We start from the raw sequence: 7,604 nt of genomic DNA on the forward strand, positions 1-7,604 counted from the left end.
GAGACTATACCTTATGCCTTCAGTCATCTATGGTCGAGAGTACAGAAGAGACCCTGAACACTGCTTCTGGCAAGATGCTCCTCCCTCCCTGCCCTCCAGCATTCGTTGCTCCCCACCACAGTCCTAGGACCACCAGGATGGAGCCTGCCTGTCCTCACAAGAAGCTCGGTCATGATCTCCCTCACTCTAATCTCCATATGGCTCCTCTGTGCAACCCATATTCTGACCACACCCTACTTCTCTCCAACTCCCCAAACACTTTCACTCTGCCCTTGGGAACTGAGTCATTCATTAGCAAAATCTTTATATCAGTGCATTTTCTGAACAATCCCTTCATGTTTCTATTCTAATTAAAACCTGACTCTCTTGAAGAACCTTACTTCCTCTGCAGCCTTCTCAAAGTGGTTATTTTCTCTTCCTGATCCACCACTGGGCTTGGAAGCAGGTTAAGTGTCCCCCTATGTCCTCCTTTCTGCTTTCAGATAAGCTTTCCCTACTCTTTAAAACAACCGGCTCTGAATATCATATCCTTAGACTAGACCATGCTCTATCCCTCATCCTAATAATTTTATTCTCCCCCTTACCTCAGCCCTCACTCCTAAGGATATATACTAGACCTTATCATTATTGATTGCAAATCCCTCCCTAATCTCAATTTCAAGTATTCCATTTTCCAGTAACAATCCACTTTTCCAGTTTACTCCCTCTAGTACTAAAACTCCAACAGATCATTCTCCATCAATACCTTCAATCCACTAACCTAAGTGTTCAATGGCCTTCATGGTGTGACCTCCCCCCCACCCCACTCCTTTTCTAGACTTCTTACTAGTCTTTGCCTTGGCCATTCTGCTGCAACCACCTGGGCTTTCTTGCTCTTATTTGAGTATGCCTGGCATCCTCCTAGCTCAGAGCTTTTGCACTTGCTTGCTGTTCCCCTTCCTGAAGAACACTTGCTGGTCACTTGTGAGCCTTGCTCCCTCACCTCTTATAAGTCTTCATTCCAGTATCAGCCACTGAGTCCTTTGCTGATCACCCTATTTAAAATTGTACCTCTTTCCTCAGGACATTCTTTCCCTCTTCCCTGTTTAGGTTTTTTTTTTTAATTTTATTTTTACTTTATATTGGAGTAGAGTTGATTTACAATATTGTGTTAGTTTCAGGTGTACAGAAAAGTGATTCACTTATACATATACATACATCCATTCTTTTCCCATCTAGGTTATTATAGAATATTGAGTAGAGTTCCCTGTGCTATACAGTAGGTTCTTGTTGATTATCTATTTTATATAGTAATAGTTTTAATATGTTAATCCCAAACTCCTAATTTATGCCTTCCCCACACCTTTCCCCTTTGGTAACCATAAATTTGTTTTCAAAGTCTGTGAGTCTGTTTCTGTTTTGTAAATAAGTTCATTTGTATCATTTTTTTAGATTTCACATGTAAGTGATATATGTCTTTCTCTCTCTGACTTCATATCATAATCTCTAGTTGCAACCATGTTGCTGCAAATGACATTATTTCATTCTTTTTTATGGCTGAGTAATATTCCATTGTATATATGTACCATACTTTCTTTATCCATTCCTCTGTCAATGGACATTTAGGTTGCTTCCACGTCCTGGCTATTGTAAACAGTGCTGCAATGAATACTGGGGTGCATGTATCTTTTCAAATTGTGGTTTTCTCTGGATATATACCCAGGAGTGGGATTGCTGGATCATATGGTAGCTCTATTTTGAGTTTCTTAAGGAACCTCCATACTGTTCTCCACAGTCGCTGTACCAATTTACGTTCCCACCAACAGTGTAGGAGGGTTCCCTTTTCTCCACACCCTCTCCAGCATTTATTGTTTGTAGGCTTTTTGATGATGGCCATTCTGACTGGTGTGAGGTGGTACCTCTTTGTAGTTTTGATTTGCATTTCTCTAATAATTTGTGATGTTGAGCATCTTTTCATATGCCTCTTGGCCCTCTGTATGTCTTCTTTGTAGAAATGTCTATTTAGGTCTTCCGCCCATTTTTTGATTGGGTTGTTTGTTTTTTTGATATTGAGCTGCATGGGCTGTTTGTATATTTTGGAGATTAATCCTTTGTCCATCAATTCATTTGCAAATATTTTCTCCCATTCTGAGGGTTGTCTTTTCGTCTTGCTTATGGTTTCCTTTCCTGTGCAAAACTTTTAAGCTTAATTAGGTCCCATTTGTTTATTTTTGTTTTAATTTTCATTACTCTAGGAGGTGGATCGAAAAAGATCTTGCTGTGATTTATGTCAAACAGTGTTCTGCCTATGGCTTCCTCTAAGAGTTTTACAGTATCCAGTCTTACATTTAGGTCTTTAATCCATTTTGAGTTTATTTTTGTGTATGGTGTTAGGGAGTGTTCTAATTTCATTCTTTTACATGTAGCTGTCCATTTTTCCCAGCACCACTTATTGAAGAGACTGTCTTTTTTCCATTGTATATTCTTGCTTCTTTTGTTGTAGATTAATTGACCATAGGTGCATGGGTTTACCTCTGGGCTTTCTATCTTGTTCTATTGAACTATATTTCTGTTTTTGTGCCAGTACCATACTGTTTTGATTGCTGTAGCTTTGTAGTATAGTGTGAAGTCAGGGAGCCTGATTCCTCCAGCTCTGTTTTCTTTCTCAGGATTGCTTTGGCTATTTCTGTTTCCATACAAATTGTAAAATTTGTTGTTCTAGTTCTGTGAAAAATGCCATTGGTAATTTGATAGGGATTGCATTGAACCTGTAGATTGCCTTGGGTAGTATAGTCATTTTGACATTTTGACAATATTGATTCTTCCAATCCAAAAACATCTGTTTATGTCATCTTCAATTTCTTTCATCAGCATCTTATAATTTTCAGATTACACGTCTTTTGATTCCTTAGGAAGGTTTATTCCTAGGTATTTTATTTCCTTGTTTGGATTTTATTTATTTTGTTGTCCTTTTCATCCACTGGCATGTCAGTTTCAAGAAATCATGGATTTTTGTTTATTTTGTTCACTGTCTGGAAGAGAACTTGGCATTACATAGGACCTCCCTAATAGACACCGAAAGAATGAATGAATTAGGTATGTATGAAAGCACATGTAGGGATAGAAATTAATTTATATGAGAAAATATTGAAGCTTAGAGTGGAGAGATTTTCTTCTAAATGTGGGGAGCAATTAGAACAATGGAGAGAGCTGGGAGAGCTTCATGGGTGGTTTGGCACTTTCATCTGGGATTTGATGGTTACATAGGGTTTTATATTGTAAAGAAGAGGCTCCAGGCAAAGAAATAGACATTGTCCATGGCTTGAAGTCAGAAAGTAGGGTGAGCTGGGAACATTATTGGTACAGGGAAATGAATATGTACTTGTAATAATCCTTTTATTTCATAACTGAATCTCTTTACTCATTTTTACAAATGGCATATCAAAATTATAACTGTATTAATCTTTCACATCCCTATTTTAGTGAAATTTGTGGTTAGTCCATTTCTGAAGGACAAGCTAAATCTGAATGTTTCCTGTCAAATTTGGAATATAAATATGGTCCTAACATGGCAGACCTGACCGTCATTTTGCTCCATGAAATCTCAGGAAATGTACTTGTTTATTGGAAAAAGTCCTTCTTCAGGTGGATGCTACTTTCATTGAGCTTGTCCATCATCTTCATGTTTGAAAAACAGTGTGGTATCTTTGCTCTTGGGCTCTGTCATCACACACACACATCTGCTGATGTGATCCTGGACACAGTATTTTGTTTTGTGTTTTGTATAATGGCAGCATGGAGTAGGAATCTCTAAATTTCTCTTCAAGTCTGAGGTTTTTGGAATAAACAACAGAGCCTGATTTATTTAGAGCTAGGTGCAAGAAACTACATCACGAGCTTGTTTAGCAACCATTAGCACACACTGTGTGCTGAATTCTGTATTTCATAGGAGTCCCAGCACAGAAAGTCCTTGTAAATTTGTAGCACAATCATTGCATGTAGTGGTCAGAGATGACCAGAGGAGCAAAGGGACAGTAAGAAGGGCTGTGACCTTTCAGGTATGCTTCTCTTTCCTCATCTGAGGGAGTTATTGTCTAGAAATGTCAGGTTGTATTGCTTAATGATGCACATTTATTTGACCTTTGCACTGTCACTTCTAGTTACAAAAGTTATAGTGGGAGAAAATCAGCCAGTCGTAAAAACTCATAGAGGAAAGCATCAAATTTTACTACAGTGTATGGGTAAGGTGCTTAAATATGACTTTCAGATATCTTTGGTATGATTAGATATAATAAATTCCAGGGTAGCATAATGATTAATATCTTCTGAAGATTTTTAAAAATTCCTCCTAGGTAGGTAAAAGAATTATTGTAAGTATAGAAGAGGTCCAAATTACAGAAAGTACAGACTCTTCTCTTGTTAGTGTTCAATGTGACATTTTTTCATCTAATGCTTAACTGAAATGAAACATAGTCTGTTATATTTTATTTTAGGGTTAGTTAATACCAGTTAAGCCAAGATGGTTCCTAGACTGTGGAGAGGGGCCAAGTTACTCCTTTCCTGTGGGTATACTTAGAGCTTTTGGCTCATTTTAACACAGCATTTGGTATAGTTGTACATTTAAAAAATAATTTCAAGTTCAAAGTTCTCTTTCTCTTTTAGATAAAGAAAGGTTTTATTTATTTTTGGCATGGTCTGTGTGTAGGGTTGCCAGATTTAGCAAACAAAAATACAGGACATCAAGTTAAATTTGAATTTCAGGTAAACAAAGAATAATTTTTTAGTATGGACATGTCCTAAATATAGCATGGGACATACCTATACTAAAAAATTATTCATTAACTGGGTGTCCTGTATTTTTTCTGGCAATCTACCTGGGTGACAGATTGTAAAAACGGCCAGAATCCTTCCTCTGTCTATATCTACCCCTTTTGCAATGTGACTTTGCAGTTGTCCTATCAAGAGGTGGATTTTATTTCCCCACCCCTTGTATCTAGGCTGGTCTTGTGACTTGGCTAGTAGAATCTGGCAGAAGTAATTATGTGCCAATTCTGGGCCTAGGTCTCAAGAGCTTGCTCACTTCTGCTTTCTCTCTCTTGGAACCCTGTGCAGACTCCAGGCCTAGGCTTGCCTTTTGGAGGATGGGAGACCACATGGATTAGAGACAAGCTGTCCCATCTGAGACTTCCTAGACCAGCACCCCTCAGCCAGTCCAGCAGCTGATTATAGAGCGTCAATTACCCCAGCTAAGACCACAAGAACCACCAGCTGAACCTAGCCCAAATGGGCAACCTACAGAATCATGATTCCTATTTTAAGTCCTTAAGTTTTAGTTAGCAAAGCAAATTGATACAGTCTAACAATGCAAAGTGGAGCTGGGCATTTTTTAAGACTAGAGAACAGCTCATAGGTTGTGCTGAGTTTTGAGGGTCACAGATGAAAGTAATATAAGAGGTAATTTTTGTAATCCATTTTGAGCAAATAACACTTGCAATCAGAGGAAATTGCTTGTTGACTAAACACTTGGGCCCACAGGGAAAAAAATCACTTCTGTACAGAGATATTGTTTTGCTTCTTTAACCATTTAATGTTTATAAAGTGTAGAACGTCCGCTGAGTGGCTCCCTACTTTCTAGTTCCTTCTCTGCAGACCTTTTAGGATACCTTCCTTTTAACCAGCTTATTTTGCGTTACACCTTTGGTGACTGATTATTGAAGTGAGATCCAGGTGGGGCTGGGGGAAGAACTTTCATATATCTCTGCATCATCAGTTAGCCAGTTAGTCAACAGCTACTTGTTGACTAGTCAAATGATAAATGAACATGGGCTCTCAAGGGTCCAGAGAAGAGAGGTGGCTTAGCAGTAGTAGGAGAAGAAAGAAGAAATAGGGAAAAGCTCAGTCTTTATCTCTGGAGACCCCTAGATGTCTGGGTTTTGACTCTTGGTCAAGAAAAGGGCGGTAGGATTTATGAGGTGGTATTTAAAGTGCTGAACTCTGCTGGTGACCCCCAGAATCAGTCTTCACTGAAGATTTTCAAGTGACCTAACTGGTTAGTCAGCCTGCCTTTAATCTGTGGCTCCAGGGGTATAAGGCTCCCACTGGGAACCTCAGCTCTGAACTCTCCTGAAGCCTAGATTCCTTACAAAGTATGGGTAGTTCAGTCCTGAAACAATGTGATCAGATCCTTGTGTAACTAAGGACACTGGGAACTTGTTCATGGGATGTTAGCCAGACCCCTCAGTGCTTGCCTGGGCTCTTTTTCTGCATGTATCAATTACCTTTAAATAAAATCCCTATTGAGTATGAGTATGCTCTGTGGAGTGTGATGAGCCCTTTCCAATATCCTAACTTAGGAAATCTTTGTACTTAAAATGATCCAGGGCAAGTTAATGATTACCATGTCCTATTTTCCTCATCTGGAAAAGGGTGAGGATGATAAAAATAATAACTACCTCATAAGGTTATTAAGATTAAATGAGTTAATAAAGGCACAGCACACAGAACAATATCTGGCACATATAAATGCTATAAATAATGTAAATGCTATATTATTATTTTCAGCCTATCTGAAAACTTAGTATGGAAGACTTACTTTTGCCTCAACTTTTTTTCCCATGTGTGTGTATATGCTAATTGTTTCCTGTTCACTCACGTATTATTTTAAAAAATCATGTTTTAAAATAGTTGCTTCTTAATTGTTCATATTAGTGGGTCACCCTGTGATAGGGCACATAATAATTAAAAATTAGTTTATTGTTTTTCTGCAATTCAACATTAGAATTTTTATTGGTCACATTCAAACACCCTTGTGTGTGTTCAGAGAATAGTACCAGGGTAACTTTTGCTTTCTTAATGATATTTGTTTGTTTGTTTCTGTTTTTCACATCTTTATTGGAGTATAAATGCTTTACAATGTTGTGTTAGTTTCTGCTGTACAACAAAGTGAATCAGCTATATGTATTCATATATCCCCATATCCCCCTCCTCTTGAGCCTCCCTCCTACCCTCCCTATCCCATCCCTCTAGGTCGTCACAAAACACTGAGCTGATCTCCCTATACTATGCAGCAGCTTCCACTAGCCATCCATTTTACATTTGGTAGTGTATATATGTCAATGTTACTCTCTCACTTCATCCCAGCTTCCCCTTCCCGCCCAGGCCCTCAAGTCTGTTCTCTACCTCTGTGTCTTTATTCCTGCCCTGCCACTAGGTTCATCCATACCACTTTTTTTTTTTTTTAAACAGCCACACCTTTTTTTTTTTTTTAAATTATTTATTTATTTATTTTTGGCTGTGTTGGGTCTTCGTTTCTGTGCGAGGGCTTTCTCTAATTGTGGCAAGTGGGGGCCACTCTTCATCGCGGTGCACGGGCCTCTCACTATCGCAGCCTCTCTTGTTGCGGAGCACAGGCTCCAGACGCGCAGGCTCAGCAATTGTGGCTCACGGGCCTAGTCGCTCCGCGGCATGTGGGATCTTCCCAGACCAGGGCTCGAACCCGTGTCCCCTGCATTGGCAGGCAGATTCTCAACCACTGCGCCACCAGGGAAGACCCATACCACTTTTTAAAATTCCATATATATGCATTAGCATATGGTATTTGTTTTTCTCTTTCTGACTTACTTCAC

This window comes from Eubalaena glacialis, chromosome 17 (genome assembly GCF_028564815.1).
Source record: "Eubalaena glacialis isolate mEubGla1 chromosome 17, mEubGla1.1.hap2.+ XY, whole genome shotgun sequence".
Classification (NCBI taxonomy): domain Eukaryota; kingdom Metazoa; phylum Chordata; class Mammalia; order Artiodactyla; family Balaenidae; genus Eubalaena; species Eubalaena glacialis.